Genomic DNA, 22,317 nt, shown 5'->3' on the forward strand with positions numbered 1-22,317 from the left:
ACACACACACACACACACACGCACACGCACACGCACACACACGCACACAACTAATACAAAGATACTGTATTACAGATAATTATGTTCACAAAAGCATGCACTTGCATCTGTACACGTCTCTCTCTCCCTCTCTCACACACACACACACAATGATGTGGACACACGCAACGCAGTGATGGACAGCTGGGTTGATTGGTTTAGACGCAGCGCACAGCTGCGGAGGCTAACCTTTACATATCAACAGGATGAAGAGGAGGCGGCAGCGGGAGACGAGAGTCTCCCGCGCGGGAGTGTGTGTGTGTGTGTGTGAGAGAGAGATATAGAATAACGTCATACCTATACTGTATGTATCACCTCGTCCATATGCACTGCATTGCTCTGTGAATGTTGTCGTTTGGCTATTTGGCTGTCAGTCACGCCTACACTACATACTGTAGTTATTGTTACAGCAGAAGTGATGCTCTTCGAATAATTCTCGTCGTAAAATCGCACTCGCCAGCTTGTAATCCCCATATGGGGGATTTTTAGATCGACTCATATAATAACCGCGTTTGAAAAATAATGTCACCCCGGGGCCGTTTCACTCATATGAAGAATCAACTGACTGAGATAAAGTGTATTGTTATACTGCTACTGAATTAGTTACACTAGCCCTTACCCGTTGTGAGATATTTGCCCCCCCTTGTGGCCGTGGGGGGTACTGCGCCCGGGTGCGTTTGTAATTGACTAATATATTCATTAATGTGTCAAATCGAAAAAAGGGCTTCGTTACGCCCTCCATATTGGTGCAGACACTAAGGAGCTACGGCAGTGTTTCTGACACACAGACAGACAGACACTCACACACACCCAGACAGACATTGTTAGAATTATAGTATGATGATTTGCGCTAGAAACTGACTGTATCACAATGAATGTGGCCAGATTTGCCATCGTGCAACCTACACCTTCACACCAAAGGAGAATTTCTTTATTTATTTTATCCAAAATGAGTTAACAGTTTGACTCCATAAAACGCGTTGCCCGCTATTTAATCAAATATTCTACGCCGTCGAGATTGTTTTATTACCTTTAGAGCATACACTGAAGTCTTTGCAGCTTTCCACGACGAAAATCCGGCAAAAAATGGTCCGTCAGCATGTTTTGATCATCACATTACAATGCGCTACAGGATCCGACATTACTCTATGAGCCATATCTCTAAAACTGGTGGGTCAAACTGAACAACCAATGTCAATTTGAAGCTATACCTGCTTTTGAAAAAAGCTAAAATCCAAAAAAATCCAATGCCAGCCCCTCAGTCAAATTTGGCCACATAATGAGTGACTGTCGCAAACGATACAGAGAGACACCTCCCTGACAATAACGCAGAGACAGCTTGTTTATTTTTGGACCACAGTGCTTACATAAAACGATTTTAAGATGATCCCATGTTATTCTCCATAGAGACATTACTTCCGTGAACCTAGGCGGAACCAGGAGATGACGGAGAGACGGCAGGACTTCGGCGCTCTATAGGTGGGCGATAAAGTGTTGCTTTAAAGCATTAGCTATATGTAACAAGATGGCAGCGTGGATGCATGGCAGCGATGTGTCACGCCCCCGGGGGGCTGAAGGGAGGATGGAGGATTTGCAGCAGAGCAGCGGTTTAATGTCTCCGTTGAAGGCAGAGACTCGCTTCACTTTCAGTCTCTGTGATACGATCACACCTCTGGGAACCATGCGTGTACACACACACACACACACACACTGACTGGACCAACACACACCGCACTCTGTCTGCGACACCAGGCCGCTGTGTGTGCGTGCGCCGAAAACTGATGATAGCTGGTTCAATACAACTACACTGTGTATGAATTAAGCCTGTAGAGTGTGTGTGTGTGTGTGTGTGTGTGTGTGCCTGTCTAGAAACTGGCCCCCGAGACAAATGTATAAGTAAATATGTCACACACACACTGAGCCTCCTGTGTGCTGTGTGTGTGTGTGTGTGTGTGTGTGTGTGTGTGTGTGTGTGTGTGTGTGTGTGTGTGTGTGTGTGTGTGTGTGTGATTATATCACATGACATTGTAATGATAGCGACAGAAAGTCCATAAACATATCTAATAAGCTGCCGTCAAGAATGACACCAGTAAATCAATACAGACACATTCCACATTCCTCATTAACGGGAACACCTTTTGGTGTTTTAAGCATTATGTTATTCTTTAGCCCTTGAAAAATAGCAGATCTACAAGCTCATAGCGCTGCACTCGGTGCCGCGCTATGAGCTTGTAGATCTGCTATTTTTGAAAAATCTTGAAAATGTGTCGCAAATCATTGAATATAATATTCGTTCAGAGCGAATGTTTTTAACTCAAATCTTTGCTTCTGGGGAGGTCCATGGAACAACATGCTTTTGCTATTGAAAAATAGCAGATCTACAAGCTCATAGCGCGCCAACGAGTGGCAAGCTACAAGCTTGTAGATCTGCTATTTTTGAAAAATCTTGAAAATGTGGCGCAAATCTTTGAATATATATTCTTTCAGAGTGAATGTTTTTAACTCAAACAAAATATTTTCAAACGGGGGGGTCGGCGGCCAATTACATATATTTTTTGGGGTCCTTGACATGAAAATGTTTGAGAACCACTGACACAGAAACATGAGATTTTTTCCGAAAACTGTCAGGATTTGTAGAATCGTCTAAATGGGTTACATGCTGTGCAATAAGAAAACTAGGGGTGGGACGATATGGGTACCTCACGATATGATATCTGTGGCGATATTAGGCCCTCAATAATGATATCACCATATTCAATATATTGCAATATTCAATATATTGAATAAGAGATTTCATCACGATATCTGTAACTGACAATGAATATATGTATATATATATATCGTACAAGATTTTCAATGTCAATATGTACATCAATCTTGCCTCCTCCAAACAGTAAAACTGACTGACGGCAACTTTGAAACTTGTCCACAAGTACTAGGGGTGTAAAAAAAAACCTGATTTGAATTAGAATCGTGATTCCTGTTATGAACGATTCGATTATTTATTTTTTCCTGGTTACAGTTACAGGAGTTTTGCGATATGAAATGTAAGCTTACCCTAATCATAGTAAACATCATATCTTCAGTCATTTTCAAGTTACTGTAGTCACTTCAGTTCTAGACTGGAGTAGATTGTGATGAAATCTTATGTATTGAATCGAGAATCATTTTGAATAGAGAACCTTTTTGAATCTGGAAAAAGATAATAATTTGAATTCGATTCGAATCGAATCGTGACCCCAAGAATCGGAATCGAATCGAATCGTGGGACAGCCAAAGATTCGCAGCCCTAAGTAGTACTGTCTACTACTAGTGCTAACTAATCAATATCGCGATATTCGATATATTGCCTGTATGATACAATATCGATATCGCGGGAGGAAGTATCGCAATATGATATATTGGCACACCCCTAATAAAAAACACCATTGTAGCTGCTGTATGCTCACCCTGGCTTGTGGTGGGACACAGTTGTAACTAGAAAGAGGCAATTCCGGGAAATTGCAAAGTGTGGTTGCCCACATCGCACCCGTCGAAAATGGAATCGCTTTTGGCTCTGCGTTGATTAAGCCACCCTCGACATGTGATTCAGATTTGGGATGGATCGGACATTCCGTGCGTGAATTGTGGCGTGTTTTGTAAAGTAGGCCCCTCCCACTAACTTCGGAAGACGATTACGGCCGAACGATACAGAAGATCTAAATTCTGACTGTGTTGTTTTAATCGGATAGGTCCGGAGATCATGTGTACCGATTTTTGTGAAATTTGGACAAAATCTGTAGGAGGAGGAGCAAAAAGTGTGTTTTGAACAAAATTCAAAATGGCGGGAAATCTATCTAGACGCAAATGGGCGTGGCCTATATGGGGAGATGCGTCATGACCCAAGGAATCCAGGGAAAAAATATTTTTGATTTTACGACCTACGGTTCAAGAGTTATACCCCAAAAGGTAAAGTTGGCTGTTATAGCGCCACCATGAGGCAGAACGTTATACTTCTAAGGGAATTAATTTTAGTAATTATTATGAATCTCTCCTCCAAGTCTTGTAAGTATAGCCCTTACGGTCTCAGAGGAAAAAATACTTGAAAGTGACTTTTTGCATTTTCCCATTCATGTCTATGGGGAAATTTAATGCACTAATTAATTCATATCAATTAAACTATCCAACAAATGTCTTATCCCAATACACGCACACGATTCCCGATGTAGCCCGTCGTTTTGACATATGGCTCGAGTGCGCGCGACAAAAACTGTGGGAGGTATAACGGGACAAAATAAAGTTTATCTATAATAATAACATTATTAACTAGAAAGCAGTTCCTGTAGAAACTGCGTGGGCTCGCGTAAAATGCTTTGTATAAAGTTATTGCCGTGTCAAGTTTGAAACTCGGGGACCGGAGTAATGGTGTTACCATTGGTGGTCTAAGTCCATAATCAAAATTTCTGGACTGTAACATATTGTAAAGAAAAGTAGAAAATGTATTAAAGCTGAAGTAAAAGTTAAAAAAGTATGAACATTTGTAAAAACTATAGTTTAAGCATAAATAACTGCATAAAGCGGAAATAAAGTATGTGGAAGTAGTATGATGCCCAAAAAGGGGCAGAATAAAGTAAGTAAAGTATTACTGTCTACTAATGATTTGTAATGTATGAATAATGCTTTACAATGTATTCTTGATGAATCAAGAAAAGGTAAAAAAGAAAAAAAATAGTCAATCCAATGGAGTATACATATAAAAGCATTCATGAGCTTAACAGAAATAGCATACTTTTACATGTAAATAGAAGGTTCAAATAGCATATAGGCCTATCTTTAAAAGCATAAACACAATGATAATTGATAATGGTCTAAGATATTTCTTAAAAAAAATATTAAGATAAAAAATATTAAGTTCTTTATTATTATTTTTTTCCTTTTAAGTTTAAAAAAAAGTTAAAGTTTTAATTTTTTAATGTTTTTCATTTTTTTTTTTTTTTTAATTTTTTAATCATGCTAATGCTAACATGCTAATGCTAACATGCTAACATGCTAATGCTAACATGCTAATGCTATCATGCTAACATGCTAATGTTAACATGCTAATGCTATCATGCTAATGCTAACATGCTAATGCTAACATGCTAATGCTAACATGCTAATGCTATCATGCTAACATGCTAATGCTAACATGCTAATGCTAACATGCTAACATGCTAATGCTAACATGCTAACATGCTAATGCTATCATGCTAACATGCTAATGCTAACATGCTAATGCTAACATGCTAACATGCTAATGCTAACATGCTAATGCTATAATGCTAACATGCTAATGCTAACATGCTAATGCTAACATGCTAACATGCTAATGATAACATGCTAATGATAACATGCTAATGCTATCATGCTAACATGCTAATGCTAACATGCTAACATGCTAATGCTAACATGCTAATGCTAACATGCTAACATGCTAATGCTATCATGCTAACATGCTAACATGCTAATGTTAACATGCTAATGCTAACATGCTAATGCTAACATGCTAACATGCTAATGCTAACATGCTAATGCTAACATGCTAACATGCTAATGCTATCATGCTAACATGCTAACATGCTAATGTCAACATGCTAATGCCAACATGCTAACATGCTAATGCTATCATGCTAACATGCTAATGCTATCATGCTAATGCTAACATGCTAACATGCTAATGCTAACATGCTAATTTTTAAGTTTTCATTTTTTTAATTTTTTGAATTTTTTTTAATTTTTTTTTTTTTTTTTTTTTTTTTTTTTGAAAATATTTTTTTATAAACGTGTGTGTGTGTGTGTGTGTGTGTGTGTGCGTGCGTGCGTGCGTGCGTGCGTGCGTGCGTGCACTTGCGAGAGCTGTGTAAAGGCCAGCCAATAGGAAGACAGGGTGTGTGTGTGCGTGCGTGCATGCGTGCGTGCGTGCTCTTGCGAGAGCTGTGTAAAGGCCATCCAATTGCACAAATAGCAGACCTACAAGCCCACAAGGTATCGCAGAGCAACTCATTGAGATCTTGTAACTTTAATTTCAGCCCTGTAATTAAGCTCTTATATGTCTCAGCTGTGGAAGTGTAAAAGACAAACAAGTGGCGCGCAACTTGAAGGTCTTGATCTTGAATGGTCTTTAATGGGGGGAAACTATGCCCGAACAAATTGCTCTATCGCAAAAAGTAAAAGTCGAATGCAAATAATTTCTTCGCTGTGAGTGGCCTGAGATATTGAGGTACACCATGTGCGATTGTGGTGTTGGTACGATCGAAAATGTGGTTATAAGAGCGAGTTAAGAATTGTCATCGCGATAATTTCCTCGTAAGATTTCTACAATGGATGTCAATGAGCAGCTTGACTGTATTTGTGTCACTTAAAAGGCCGTAGTTCACATTCTGTATGTCTCTGTGTTTTGGTGGTCACATTGTGTGAAAGAGGACATGTGTGGCTACAAAATGACCAAAGGACATGCGTGTAAAGTGAATATTTTGGCCGGGACGGCAATTAGTTTGGTAAATTTTCAAGGAAAGATTTTCTGTTTGTACACTCTAGTGAAAGAAGCCCTGCACTCTAAGTTGGCACTAATTAGGCGAAACGGCCTGCGATTGAACTGAGATTTCGGAAAAACCGTTTAACGTATTCGAATACGGTTTGAACCACGAAAAAGTCCAGAGTCGTGTGAGCTTTCTAAAGTTTAAATCACGTTTCTACGACAAAGTATGCCAGAGTAATGAGGCTGCAAAAGTGAGGTTGATTTAGAGATAAATCCCATACATTGTCAATGGGAGGAAAAAACTATAAATAAAGTTAAATATTTTAAAAAGTATAAACTTTTTCAAAACAACTTTTTCACCAATGAAAGTTCAAAGATAGATGAACATTATAAAGTTTGAATGAAGTTTCAAAGTGAAAGTATGACGGAGTAATAAGAGCTCAAAAAAGTTAACTGTGAAAAATGGGACCTTTCTTCCATCGACTCTCACTATAAAGAATGTAAAAAAAAGTTAAAAAGTTAAAAAGTATAAAAAGTATAAAACTTTGTAAAAATAAAAAAACAAGCACACATCACTGCAAAGAGCTGAACAGTTTGAAGTTTGAACTACATTTCTAGCATAAAGTATGTGGAAGTAGTTAGGTGCCAAAAAAAGTGGCGGAAATTGGAATAAAGAAATATATAAATATAAACTGGCAGTAACAATTGTGTGCTCGCTGAGGCGAGCCCACAATAATAATAAAAGGTCACAAAAACAATAGTATGGTTGCCTTCAGGCAACCACACTAATTATTTAATTTTTTATCCCACGATTTCGCAACCCATTTTTTTTTCACCCAGCGTCAATTATCTAATGTAATCCTGGGCGCTACACTTCCTCTGCCAACCTGGGGAGGGCAGCGGACTGACCTCATGCCTCCTTCTGTGCATGAGGAGTCCAAGCTGCTTCTTTTCACCTGACGGGGGGGGACTTTTCGCCGGGCGGACAAAGCGCGTGGAAGGAACACGTTATTCCGACCAGTTCCTTTCCCCTCCATTGCATGTTTAGAGAGCTAGCCTGGTTATGCAAATGAATAGTGTGTGGGTGCACAGTTGGGTATAATACTTGTGTGTAAGTGCTTGCGTGCACACGTGCGTACGTGGGCCTGTACAGTTGATTACTGTATCTAATGATCACACACACACACACACACACACACACACACAGACAGACAGACACAGACACACGCACGCGCAAGTATAGTTTATTGCTGAATCCATGAATTGCTGTATGTTTCATTGCTATATTTTTTGTTCATTTTTATGCACTTTTTCCTACTTTCTTCCTTTCACTGCTTTCTGCTCCGACAGCCTGAATCCACTCCGGGGGCGGGGGGGATGCTGGATGGATGCTGCCAGCACCTTAAAAAAAATAGCGCTAAAGTGCAGAAAAAATAAAAACCAAAAAGTGTTGTACCCTTTCCTTGGTTTTCTTCTAATTATTTGTTCGGCCCAAAATAAATGTTTTTTTGTCATGAGTTGTCACCATCCCAGTGACTTTACAGGTCATAACATTTATGAAATGTCTATGGGAAAAAAGGTCCAATTCAGCGACGCTCTATACTGGCAGGCCAGTCAAACTTTAACGTCCAATGAGGTTTCAGAACAGTGTTTCTCAGACATGTTTGTGTCAAGGACCCCCTATTGAATATGCATTTGGCAGCACGCCCCCGTCTGAAAATAAGGCTGTGTTGGGAGCTTGTATAGGTAAATGGTAAATAGTGCATTTATATAGCGCCTTTATCCAAGGTGCTTTACAGAGATTGTGCATTGCATTCACCCATTCACACCCCTCGCAATTAGGGGTTCAGCGTCTTGCTCGAGGACACTTCGACACTAACTCTGGGGGAGCGCAGGTTCGAACTGGCAACCTAGCGGTTACCATCCGGCCACTCTACCCCTGAGCCACCGCCGCCACGATAGGCAAAGAGAAACCAGTTAAGTCAATTTACTCGACTGATTACCTCATAAAAAGGTCGAGCAACTCCCACAGCCACAACACTAGAGGGAGTGTGAACAATGATCTGGTGCCACCAACATTTAGAACAAATATGGGTCAAATTCACCTTCCACAGCACTGCCACTCAGGTGTGGAATGCTCTGCCCCCTTCCCTCAAAGCAAGCAAATCACTGGCTTCCTCCAAGTCATGGTCAGCGGGTCAAAAGGAGTGATTGCCGCCACCATCCAAGTGTTGGAGTTCGGCAGCGCTCCCTTTCGGTAACGCAGCATCCTGCTGCCTCCTGCGTTATGTGCAAATTCAAAACAGGTGGTACGCAGGGCTGTTGAGTGATTAATCAATGAGCGCTTCCAAACTCCAATAAATCACCTGCAAGGAATGTCGTGACATAAAGTATAGCTCATGACATGTCTACCGTGGACTTTTAAGAAACAAACACAGAAAGAGCATCATAAAGTATAGCTCATGACATGTCTACCGTGGACTTTTATGAAACAGACACAGAAAGAGCATCATTCAAGCTTTTCGTACAGCTGCAATTCTAGTGAGTTTGACATAATTGTATACAATTAGATAGGACTTTGTCTGTTTAGGTGTATGGGCGGTCATTGGCAAATTGCGGCTATAGTTTCCACCCTTGCCCTTAACTTGTGGAAAGATGACCGCCGTGTGCATTATGGTCTATTGAGTATTCAAACATGAGTATTCTGAACATTTTGAGAACCTCAGGGAATCTGTCGCACAAACAGTTTAGAAGATAGAGCCATGTTTGAAGTAGCTGCCTGGAGTGGTCATTTCCGGGTATTTCGCCCCGGATAAAGAATTTCACAGTTCCCTGCACGTTGTTCGCATATTAGCCAAGAACAGTTGAGATATTCTCCGCTAAATGAAGCGCATACATTATCTTAGCCAGGTCCTAGAGTATAGGAACTTCCAAAATCCTTTACAGGCAACTTTACAGGAATACAAGCCCAATGCCACTTGCAATAAGCAGACTTGGCAACATGGCATTGTCTGGGGAGCGAGGAACGCAGAGCTGACTGGAGGAATCTGGATGCTTATTGTTCTGGAGCCCAGCTGCAGCCGCCATACTTAAACGCTGTGCTTTTCACAAGGATGCGGTGATTACACGCGTGCCTGTGTGCGCCGGCCTGTGTGTGTGTGTGTGTGTGTGTGTGTGGGGGGGGGGGGGGGGGGGGTAGGTATTATGAAGACAGTTGGAGGTTATTTCCCTGTTGTGCACAGTTTTAGTTCAGATGTTTTAATGGCACTAATAACTTTGGCGCAGGCCCGTCTAGGGTTTGAATAGGAGGGGGATAAGAGAGGAGAGGAGAGGAGAGGAGAGGAGAGGAGAGGAGAGGAGAGGAGAGGAGAGGAGAGGAGAGGAGAGGAGAGGAGAGGAGAGGAGAGGAGAGGAGAGGAGAGGAGAGGAGAGGAGAGGAATCGATGACTAAGTAGGTAGAGAAGCAGGCCGCCGTATGCTCCGCGGGGAATAAGAGGCTTTTTATACCCGACAAAAGCAGCGTGCCCCTGGGGAGGCATCACGGTGACAAGCAGCCTTCTATGGAAAAGCACGCACGCACTCACGCACGCAGACTCCTCCATAATGCAACAGCCCACAGCCTCAGCCACCTGTCGCATCCTCTGCAACGACGTCTTCCCTTCGAAAACTTTCCATCCTAAAAGAAGAAAGGCAGAACTATTCTACCTGTTTTTTTCCTGTTTTGTTTTACAACGCCGAGAGCAAACATGCTGAGGAGGGGGATTTTTCCACAGAGAGAGAGAGAGAGAGAGAGAGAGAGAGAGAGCAAGGAAAAAGTCACCCAGGATAATTCTGTCACTGTGCTGTCACTTTGGCTGTCTGTGTTGCTGTTGGAGACATGCTGTTTACCTGGTCTAAAGGCTGTCACAATGTGCTGCTACAGTCTGACAGTCTGAGAAGAGAAGAGAAGAGAAGAGAAGAGAAGAGAAGAGAAGAGAAGAGAAGAGAAGAGAAGAGAAGAGAAGAGAAGAGAAGAGAAGAGAAGAGAAGAGAAGAGAAGAGAAGAGAAGAGAAGAGAAGAGAAGAGAAGAGAAGAGAAGAGAAGAGAAGAGAAGAGAAGAGAAGAGAAGAGAAGAGATTCTGAATCACACTTTCAACATTGTTTTCTGAAAAGTTCCAAAAATGGCAGATGAATAAGAGTTGCACCGTGCACCGTTGCACTCGCTCTCTCTTCTAAATCATGACAGTTTTCTGAAAACCCCATGTTTCTATAACAGTCGTTCACAAACTATTTCATGTCAAGGACCCCAAAAATGTGATGTAATTGGCCGACCGACCCCCATCTGAAAATATGTTGTTCCAGGGACCCCCCAGAAGCAAAAATATGAGTTAAAACGTTGCGTAAGAAAGAATATACATTCAAAGATTTGCCAAAAGAAAAAAAAAATATATATATATACTGTATATACAGTAGCAGATCTACAAGCTTGTACGAGCTTGTAGATCTGCTATTTTCCAATAGCTAAACTATAACATAATGATAATATTAACAAAACATGTGCTGCCTGATTGTTTATATGTTGGATGTCCAATCTTTAGTGTAGTTCCACGTCTCTGCAAGCAGATTTCCATTTACTGCACGGAAATGAATTGGCTTATATATACTGTACGGAAATGAATGAAATCCATTGGCTTCCCTGAAAATCAAATCAAACAAAACACAAAAAAAAAGCGTCCGGCGGTAAAGTCAAGAGTCCTAATCAGTGGACGACACTTTGATTGCAGCTTAGTTGACGTTTCAGGGTGACGCACGTTATACTATTTCGGACGGCAGGAAGTGATTTTATATAAGGAATAAAGCATGACGCCGGGCGATGACGCTGGTAACGACATGGTCTTAACGCACTGAGACCTGAGAACAAAACTCTACACATTATGGCTCTTATAATCCTAGCAGTTTTCTGAAAAATGGTGGTTCTCAAACTATTTCACGTCAAGGACCCCCCCCCCCCCCCCCCCTCTGAAAATCCCCAGAAGCAAAGATATGAGTTTAAAAAAAAACATTCGCTGTGAAAGAATATATATTCAAATATCTGCGCCACTTTTTTCAAAACATAGCAGATCTACTGTATATACAAGCTCGTATAGCATGGCACCGTAAATAACTGCTGTTTTGCTCAACAGCTTAAAGTTTAAAATAATGGTCGATGTGGTTAAAAAAAGCTGTAAGGCGACACTGGTGTCGTTCCTGAGGCCTCAATGGCTTAAAGAAGGTGAACGTGACTCAGAGCTCCAATCATGACTCATTGAAAAAGTCCAGTCTGGAAAATCTGTGTGTGTGTGTGTGTGTGTGTGTGTGTGTGTGTGTGTGTGTGTGTGTGTGTGTGTGTGTGTGTGTGTGTGTGTGTGTGTGTGTGTGTGTGTGTGTGTGTGTGTGTGTGTGTGTGTGTGTGTGTGTGTGTGTGTGTGTGTGTGTGTGTGTGTGTGTGTGTGTGTGTGCGTGCGTGCGTGTGTGTGTGCGTGCGTGCACACCGACAAAATGGATATATTAATGCCAGAAAGGGAAAAGGCTGGAGCACTTTAGTTAGACTTCCCTCAAACCACACAGTAACATGAGCCATATATATATATATATAAATGGTACAAAAATGGTGCATTTACAGTATTATATGTGGCCTTTATCCAAAGCGCTATTATGAAACAAAGTGCATTGCGTTCACCCATCCGGCATGCTGGTGGTATAGAGGAACCCCCCCCCCCCCCCCCGCGCGAGGCGTCGGGTGTGGGACTTGCTGAAGAGAAAGAAAACTCAGGGGTGCCAATGAGTTAAAAAGGTTGAGCACCACTGACATGGAAACATAGGAGTTTTTTCAGAAAACCGTCATGATTTAGAAGACATACTGTATATGTGGAATCAATTCTGCAGGTCTAAATTGGTTAATATTTAACTAATAAGTGTGGACGGACGCCCCTGCCGGATCCACCCGTCACAACGTCTCAACCAGAGCCGTAGATATATAGACGCAGTTACGCAAACTGCGTTCACTGCATGGGGCTTCAGTCCAATGGCGGACTCTCCTACAAAGACTTCTATTGAGCGTGGGGACAACGAACTGGGACAAGTCCTGGACCGGACGTATAGGCAGAAATGCATTGGACTCGGGCAACAGCCCAGCTTTAATGATATTAAATATCTTTGTTTTAGATTGTTTTGTAGTAACAGTACAACATAAACATTAAAGAGACTTTAGCTGTTACTGTACCAATACTTTAAAACAGTTGTCATGTTGCACACGTGCTTAACCCATTTTGGGGCGGGAACCCCTTTTGGTGTTTTAAACATTATGTTTAATTTAGCTATTGAAAAATAGCTGATCTACAAGCTCATAGCACGCCACCGAGTGGCGCGCTACGAGCTTGTAGGTCTGCAATTTTTGGAAAATCGTGAAAATGTGCCTCAAATTTGAAACATATTTTTTCAGAAAAAACGTTTTTAACTCAAATCTTTGCTTCTGGGGAGGTTCCTGGAACAACATATTTTCAGATGGTCGTCCACAGCCCCCCCCCCCCCGTTGAAAACAATGTATTCCCAACTCCAGCTTGTCTCAGTTCAGGCTGCATGAACAGCACTCGAGCGCTCGGTTTCTGCCCCCCCTCCATGTCGTAACTCTTCTATTCGATGGCTCTGGTCACAACTCACAACTAACCACGCGTCATCCTCTGCCGACGATGAGTGACAGACGGCCGGCGAGCTGTCCGTCACCTTCGACGGCTGCCCACTTGACACCGTCCGTCGCTATATACCTGACACTCTGGTTGCCGTGGGAACGGTCCGTCCCAACATGGTGTTCATACCGGTGCGCACGCACGCACACACGCAGACACACACACACACACACACACACACACACGTGCATACGAGCGCACGCACACAGCAGATGTGCCTTGGAAGAGTGACATCACAGGACAAGCGTAGGGAGGCGGAGTGAACAAGCTAGGAGGCACGCACGCACACACGCACGCACGCACACACGCACACACACACACACACGCACACACACACGCACGCACACACACGCACGCACGCACACACGCACGCACACACGCACGCACGCACACACGCTAGGGCTGCAACTAACGATTATTTTCATAATCGATTCATCTGCCAATTATTTAATTCAATTAATCGATGAATCGGATTATGACACTTATTTTTTTATTTATCACCTTAAAAATATATTTTAGGTTATTTTAGACAGGTTCTAACTAACAAAAAATATAATTCATTCAAAATTTCATTTGATTAGCTGCTGATTAGGCCGCTATTCAAATAAGACAAACTAAATTAAAATTAATTAAAGCAACTCATGGTGTCTTTAGGCTTAGTCTGACTGCATACATTTGATTAAGGAATAGCTACACGTGTGTCAGTCTAGCAGGAACAGTACTCTTCTGAACTCAAATAGGTAATTTAAAAATAAATATTCAAGCCATATGTTTTGTTCTTGGTACTATAATCGTTATGTGTCATATTTTGCTTTGCAGTCGCTACTGTGCAACTATCATCAGATTGTAAGGGAAGAGAGATGGATCACACAAGTGCATGGAAATCACCTATGATAAATTGCAAAAAACTCTAGTGATTAGTTGCTGATTCGATTAATCGAGTACTAAATTAGTTGACAACTAATTGAATAATCGATTCGATTACGATTAATCGATGAATCGTTGCAGCCCTAACACACGCACGCACGCACACACGCACACACACACACGCACACACACACACACACACGCACACATGCACCCACGCACGCACTTGCACAAATAATTTATTTATGTCCACATAAGAGGTACAAATACAAGGACACACATATTTACACGGTGCCGTACAGAATGCAGTCAGTACACAATACACACAATAGATGCTTTCTCTGACACAGGGCTATTTTGCTACGAGTGCCTGTCGTGTCTCTCTGACAAGGCCTCGCTCTCGTAAAAACAAAACTACAGTAGGTTATATATGTTGAAAAAAAAGGACAACTTTCGTTTTTTTCAACCAAAGTTCATGTTTTAGGTTGTTATGAGAGAAAGTAAAAGATGAGTGTTAATTTTCTTTAATTTGCTGCTTTCTTTCGTTTTAGGGATTTCAGCTGGGGCATTCGAGCATGGGGCTAAATATGTATTTCTTTACAAAATTTTATAGCGATTTTTTTTTTATTATTTACTACAGTATAGTCCTAATAGACCCCAATAAATGACATCTGGCCACAGAAGATCACAGGATCTACTGAATGTGAAGGTAGCCTACTGGGGGGAAGCCACACTGTGTGTCATAGGCCCAATATGTCAGTTTGACACATTCAGTAGATCCCATGATATTTTGTGGCCAAATGTAATTTCTTGGTGTCTAGTAGGACTATAGTAAAGAATACAAAAATAAATCGCTATAAAATTTTGTAAAGAAATACATATTTAGCCCTGTGCTCGAATGCCCCCGCCCCCCTGTCAAAAACAGCTAAAATCCCTAAAACGAAAGAAAGCAGCAAATAAAATAAAAATTACACTCACCTTTTACTTTCTCTAATAACCTAAAACATGAACCGTGGTTGAAAAAAACTAAAGTTGTCCTTTAAGGACGCCCGTCCTCCCACCCACTCAGGCTGATAACGAGGCATCACTACAGTGCACTCCACTTGCGTTGTGTCTTGAGCATCGCAGGTCACACACACACACATGGCGCACTGCTACCAATTGTATGACGTGTGCTATCTTTAAATAACAGCGTTTGTAGGACTGCGTGTGCGGCAGTGGGTCCTTGTGTTGGACCTTGAGAGAGAGAGAGAGAGGCCACGCTCGGAGCAAATGGCTTTCAGACAAGCCTCTTAAAACCCATTTAGGGCCGACAGCATGCAGCTTCCACAAATGTCTTCTAAATCATGACATTTTCTTTAAAAAAACCTATGTTTCTATGTCTGTGCTTCTCTCTCTCTCTCTCTCTCTCTCTCTCTCTCTGGAATGGCCTGAGTTTATCTAGCATCAGTATTATAATGACTCGAATATTAAATAATTGACATATCAGCGCCCATATCAGGTCCTTGACATGAAAATGTGTGAGACCCACTGCCATATAGAAACATAGGGTTTTTTTAAATTGTAGAATCGTCCTCAGGTCTAAATGGGTTAACGACAGGCAGGCAGAAAATACGACGTTTCGACCTCACAGTCTTTGTCATACTTGACAAAGGCCGTCGTATTTTTCTGGCCAAATAAAGTTTGGAGCATCTTAAAGTGAGTTGCGAGCCCCGGCTTCTTTTTTTTTACTGAATCACATATCATACATCAGTATTAATTAGTGCGCGTCGGTTAGGTTTTGTTCGACCAGCGTGACGGTTGCTAGATAGATAAAAACTCCGCCATGGTCTCTCGCGTCACGGCAAAATGGACACTCCACTGTCACCATCGTGCCAGGGCGAGGTCACAGCCCCATGTCCCTCTTTGAATCCAACTTGTCGCGCCATGCACCGACTAGACTGGATTATACTCCAATTTGGCATTCACGTTTGTGTGGGAAACAAAAACAAAGCGCCGCCAACCGCAGGGAACCGCCTTCCGGACCGGTGCACACATGGCCCTAGTGCCCGCCTATAGACCAGTGTGCTCCCAAATGTTGTACCGTGTCCCAAACAATGGCTCGGGAGTCGGGACCCAAAATACTATTATTGTAGGATAAAAAAATATATATTTATTTTTAATGAGGCACATTTTCCCCAAATGAATGAAACCCCCCCCCCCCCCCTCAAAATATCACACCCGTGTGAACTGAGTGGTGCAACTCCTCTCTCCCCCTCCTCTCCTCTCTCCCTCTCTCCCATCTCCTCTCCTCTCCTCTCCTCTCCTCTCTACTCTCTCTCTCTCATTAGCAGGCAACAGTGCAGAACTAATACGATCTCTCTCTCTCTCTCTCTGTTTCTGGCACAACAGCGCCCCTACTGGTACCCATAGTCATTGGCTCATTAACGTCACATAGGTGAACAACACATTGGTGAACAACACATAGGTGAACCAACACACGGACATTGCTGTTCCTTGGAGTGGTTGCACCACTCAAAAACAAACAAAAACATCTAAGAAATTCGCTGTGAGCTCATAGATGTGCTATTTTCACTAGTTTGGCTTCAAAAACTATTATGTCTCTTTTGGGGGAGCCTCGAGCTAAAACGTTTGCTACACAGACTCGAACTACACTCAAATTATCATTATTTAGATATTTGCATATTCCGTATTCTTGACTGCAAGTGCTTCTTGGACTTGTCATTTAGTTTGAAGAGCACGCCGTTGGACTAAGAGACAGATGCTATATTAGGCCTGATGTTTACCCGGTCGGTCTCCCGGTTACTCTGAAGCACTCTTTGCTCTCTACTCCAGAGACCACTCCACCGTGTGCTCTGTTGATTCTGCTCCATTTATCCAGGGCGTGTGACCATCGCACATTTATAATTTGGCGATGAATTGTTTTGCAAAATTAATTGTGATTGATGATTTAATTGTAATTTTTGTTTGTTTTGTTTTGTCGGATATGACAAATGACTTAATCCATTTTGGGGCGGGAACCCCTTTTGGTGTTAGCATTATGCTATGCTTTAGGTATTGAAAAAATAGCAGATCTACAAGCTCATAGCGCGACACAGAGTGGCGCGCTACGAGCTTGTAGGTCTGCTATTTTTGAAAAATCGAAGAACGACTGACATAGAAACATAGCTTTTTCAGAAAACTGTCAGGATGTAGATGACATTTTTAGAATCTGATCTCAGGTCAGAATGGGTTAAATATACAAAGAAATAACTGACACATTTAACACTTCCGGAAGTGAACATAAACTAGTAAGTGAAACGGGTCCTGGACACGCCACTTTGGGCGGGAACCCCTTTTGGTGTTAGCATTATGTTGTGCTTTAGCTATTGAAAAATAGCAGATCTACAAGCTCATAGCCGCGCTAGAGTAGAACGACTGACATAGAAACATAGCTTTTTCAGAAACGTAACGTAAGTAGCAAAATAATGGTCCTTGGCCATAGGAGATTATGTAATAATTGTGACAGACCTACATTTACCCTGATCTGATCTGGTCTGCATCAATGTGTGTCCTACTCCTAAACGATGCAACCCCCCCCCCCCCTCCCCCACACACTTTAAATTATTTAAACACATCCCACAGACCTCTTGTGCGCATGCGTGCTTGCGTATAGTAGTGAAGGTAAATGTCCCCACAGGTAGTGAAATTAGAGACACTGTAAGGACCACACACACACCACACCCACACCCCCCCCCACACACACACACACACCTTTCCTTTTTTAGTCCTGCGATTCTCACTTATTATTGCCATGTTGTGCCATTTTCTGTAAGTTACTGCGATGGAAGAGGAGTTGAAACCCAATAATATCACGGTATAATCACCATCGACGTTGAATCTTTTCAACTGACCACTTTAACACACACACACACACACACAGCACAACGCTGCACAATTAAACGAAAAAATATTGCAATCTAGATGCAGACACCTATGCAATCTCATTTCAATATGTGAGCAAGAATCGCACTGCAGCACTACAGTCCAATTAATTTGACTCACTCTTATGTTTTTGCTACAAGAGAGAGACTTTTAAGTCAAGCTTTGATGTCGTCCGTCTAAAAGTCACAGTAGTTGCGGCTCCAGGTGCTCCACATTTAGAATCATTAGTATCATTGTAACAATGTTCAGCGCACTGCACTGCAGACTATAAAGACATTAAGACAATACATATTTTCATGGGGGAGGAAAAAGAAAAGAGAATCATGAGAGTATCACAATCTCGATTCTTGCGGAGGAGGGGGGTAAAAAAATCGAGATTCACATTTGAGCAAGAATCGCGCAGCGCTTGTTTTTGCTTACAACAAGAGAGACACTTTAATTAATTAAGAGCACTTTGATGTTGAATGTTTCAAAGCCACAGTATAGCTGTGGCTCCAGGTGACACATCTTGAACGTGGTAATGTTCAAACAAGACATTCAATATTGTCTTGGTAAAAAAAGCGAATCAATCTTTGGTCTTGTTTGCGATCATGTCAAGTTGTGTCCAATGTGTTTTCCGTTTGTCTGGTTGTTTATTTTTACATCACGCTGCTGCTGTAACGTATTAACCCATTTTGGGGGCCGGGAACCCCTTTTGGTGTTTCAAACATTATGCTATAATTTAGCTATTGAAAAATAGCAGATCTACAAGCTCATAGCGCGCCACCGAGCTATACACATATATTTATTATTGTAACTCACGTGGACGTTTCGGAGGGCTCTCTTGCCCCGGTTGAGTCGACTCAGCAGCCTGTGAGGATGCCTCGTCTGCAGCAACTGCTCCTCTCCTCCTCCTCCTACTCCTCCTCCTGGGCTCACCTGCAGCCTAGTCTGCAGCAACTGCTCATCTCCTCCCCCTGGGCTCACCTGCAGCAGCAGCCGCTCGTCCACAGACACCGTCTTCCGGAGGGCCGGCCGCTCGCCAACGCCGCCGCCCACGCCCCACGGGGACACGCCCCCCGTGGCTGCTGCCGCCGCCGTCGCCTGCCTTCCGGCCCCCCCTGACCCCCCCCCCTGACCCCCCTCCTCCTCCTCCTGCTCCTCCCCGGAGGTCAGGTGAAATGGGAGACAGGGGCTCCAGCAGAGGAGGAGGAGGAGGGACGGCGGCGTCCCGCTGCTGAAACACTGATGAGCCTATAGAGGAGAGAGGACACAGGACACCTCCTGCTGTTAGGGATAGGGTGACAGGCAGCGCGCGCACACACACACACACACACACACATACACGCTCATGCACGCACACGCACACACACAGCTCATGTCCAAATGAAAGCCACACACACTACAGAAGCAATGGCGAGCGCAAAGGTCAAAGTTCACACGTACGCCCCCCCCCCCCCTTGTGCACAGTCGCTCAGCGTTTGGCTGAAGAGAAGCAGATCGATCTAGGAGCTCACAGACGGCGTGATGAAAGGTTGCGATCGACTATTCGCTCGGTGAAGAGATTTATAGTGTCGAGTGAGAAAAAGAGCGTAACGACTACTATACCACCACACCACCCCAGTGTTGTTTTTGGCAGCAGATTTCTATTTTATTTTTAGTCGTAGTCCTCTTGAATGGGTTTTCATTTAGTTTCAGTCACATTTTAGTCACCTGGAATGTTTTAGTGTCAGTCTAGTTTTAGTCGACTAAATATCATAAGAGTCGTTTTCGTGGGTGAGAAAAGGTAGGCAGAGTCGCCGAACATTTCTCGTCATAGCAGTGTTGTTTTCGTCGACTAATACTAATACTAACCTTTTCATCCACGGCACCACTGAACTCCATCCAGTGGTGTAAAGTAACTAAGTACATTACTTAAGTATCGTACTACACAAGTACACATTTATGGTAATAAATTCCAATTCCAAATGCGTTTACTTCTACTCCACTACATCAGAATAATAATAATAATAATAATAGCTTGAATTTATATAGCGCCTTTCATGAACCGAAGAAGGCTTTACAAAATGTACCAACAACAATCAAAAACTATATGCCATAAGCCTGAGAGAGTAAGTATCTTTTCAAGGCAGCTTTAACCCATTCTGACCTGAGATCAGATTCTAAAAATGTCTTCTACATCCTGACAGTTTTCTGAAAAAGCTATGTTTCTATGTCAGTCGTTCTTCGATTTTTCAAAAATAGCAGACCTACTATATGCTTTAGCTATTTTTCAATAGCTAAAGCATAACATAATGCTAACACCAAACAGGTAGCCTGGGCACCATTTCATTTCAGTATATGATCTGTGTGCGGGAGCAGATGATATCGTTACCTAATGTTGTAGTATTGTTTTGTAGTCTACAGACAGGAACAACAGACGGCGGCAACTTCCTTTTCCTTCTCAATAAAAGCTACGGGCTACGAGAGCTTTTATTGAGAGGGAAAAGGAAGTTGCCGCCGCCTCTTTTGAAACAGAGACCAGGCTTTCCTCCGAGGTGGTGGAAAGCCTGGTGAGGCAAGGTTACCAAAAAGGGGTTCCCACCCAAAATGGGTTAAAAGAGTCCAGGAGCTTGGCAAATCTCTATTGGAAGAGAGTTCCACAGGGTGGGCGCTGACACACTGAACGCTCTGTCCCCCAAGGTTCGCTTGACTGCCTTGATCTCAGGGGCAAATATTGTACTTTTACTCCGCTACAATAATTTGAAAACTTTAGTTCTAATAGTTAGTTACTTTGTAGATTTAGCTTATTATGGCCGGTACAGGCTTTAGTTTCGACATACTATTGGTCCGACTGTCATTAGAACGACAGTCTACATCAAACCTAACCATAACCGCAAGCACGGAGCAGCGCATGTTCGCCAACCTTAATCCGATCGTTGTTTCCGCATGTCGGTCCATTATTATTACAAAACATACAGTATACCACTTTAGCCCTAAGTACTGTACGTGCCCGTCGGCCACCGGCCTACTTGAGAACGATGCAACTTGGGAACCTAATAATACGATAATACGAGCGACTCGATAACGGGCACGGCACTCCCTGCGGGGGTGTGGAACGCGTGTGTCGAAGTCGGTGTTGGGCGAACGGTTCTCGAGTTACATGCATTACAACCGCGCATGCACGCACGCACGCACACACGCACGCACGCAGAGACGTGGCACATTTATAGTAGGATATGTATTTCGAAATGGGACAATCTGCATAGTGAGTTCTTTCTACTTTTGGTACTTTAAGTACACGTTGATAGCAATACTTTTGTACTTTTGCACAAGTACATTTTTAATTCAAGACTTTTACTTGTAACGGAGTATTTCTACATTGCACTATTGATACTTTTACTTAAGTAAAACATTTGAGTACTTTTTCCATCACCTTTACATTTTCCATATTACGGTGCGTAAATGTGTAAATCAGATCACAAATTATGTCACTTGAGAAAATACTCGTTTACATTACAACAGACTGAAAATAAACTTTAACACGTTTCACAGGTTAAGAATTAATTTCATTACAAAATGTAGGATCATTCCGTCCTAAAGTCGGCTCTTCTGTGCTACTGAAAATTTCTGACGAGCCGAAATCATGAATATGAATCGGCCCTTAGATCTTCCACTCTCAACCTCGTTGCAGTCCGGGCGTTCTCTGTAGCTGCACCTCCACTCTGTAATGATCCTCCACTCCACATCAAGGCTATAGAGTAGGCGTCCTCAACTAGACATGCTGAAGGTCCACAAATATTTTTTTAATAAGACCATGGTCCAGTCTCATGCACACACAAATCAAATTGCCGGTCGCGGGCCACGTGGGCCCCACGGGGTGGGGCTGCCCCCCTCGCCCCCCCACCCCTAGAAACAACTATGCCTGTTTAGTACAGTCAAACCAAGCTATACAAACCGGGTCCCATCCCAACCAACCAATACTGGGGTGGCAGAGTTGACAAATATTCATTATTCCAAAAAAAAATCTAATTTTGTTCATTCAACTGAATGTGTGAATGTGCCACTGCTAGTGAGCCAGTCAGCGCAACATTGGCATCATGACATTACTCAGCATTGAGCGAATACAACGGAGAATTCAACTTCTATTAGACACCCTAGCCCCCTTCCTCTTTGTCATAGTCCTGGACAATGACTTTGTGGTGACTTTTTTTCTTCTCTTTATTCTTTCTTTTTGGCTTTCGCCTTTTTATTTTATATGGATGGACAGACAGTAGGCTGACAGGAAATGGGGAGAGAGATGGGGGGGGGTGACATGCAGTAAAGGC

General features: G+C 42.6%; 1 protein-coding gene across 1 annotated transcript in view; it reads right to left on the reverse strand.

Annotated features, from left to right (window-relative positions):
- The window catches only part of ankfn1a (ankyrin repeat and fibronectin type III domain containing 1a), a gene marked incomplete at its 3' end in the record, with an annotated part of 151,354 nt that extends 132,420 nt beyond the window's left edge, over positions 1-18,934 (reverse strand). Inside the window, exon 1 of the mRNA XM_083787481.1 lies at positions 18,833-18,934. The remainder of the gene's footprint in view (positions 1-18,832) is intronic.
- Positions 18,935-22,317: the final 3,383 nt, after the last annotated feature.

Source organism: Protomyctophum parallelum (genome assembly GCF_964188405.1).
Source record: "Protomyctophum parallelum genome assembly, chromosome: 17".
NCBI classification, from domain to species: Eukaryota; Metazoa; Chordata; class Actinopteri; order Myctophiformes; family Myctophidae; genus Protomyctophum; species Protomyctophum parallelum.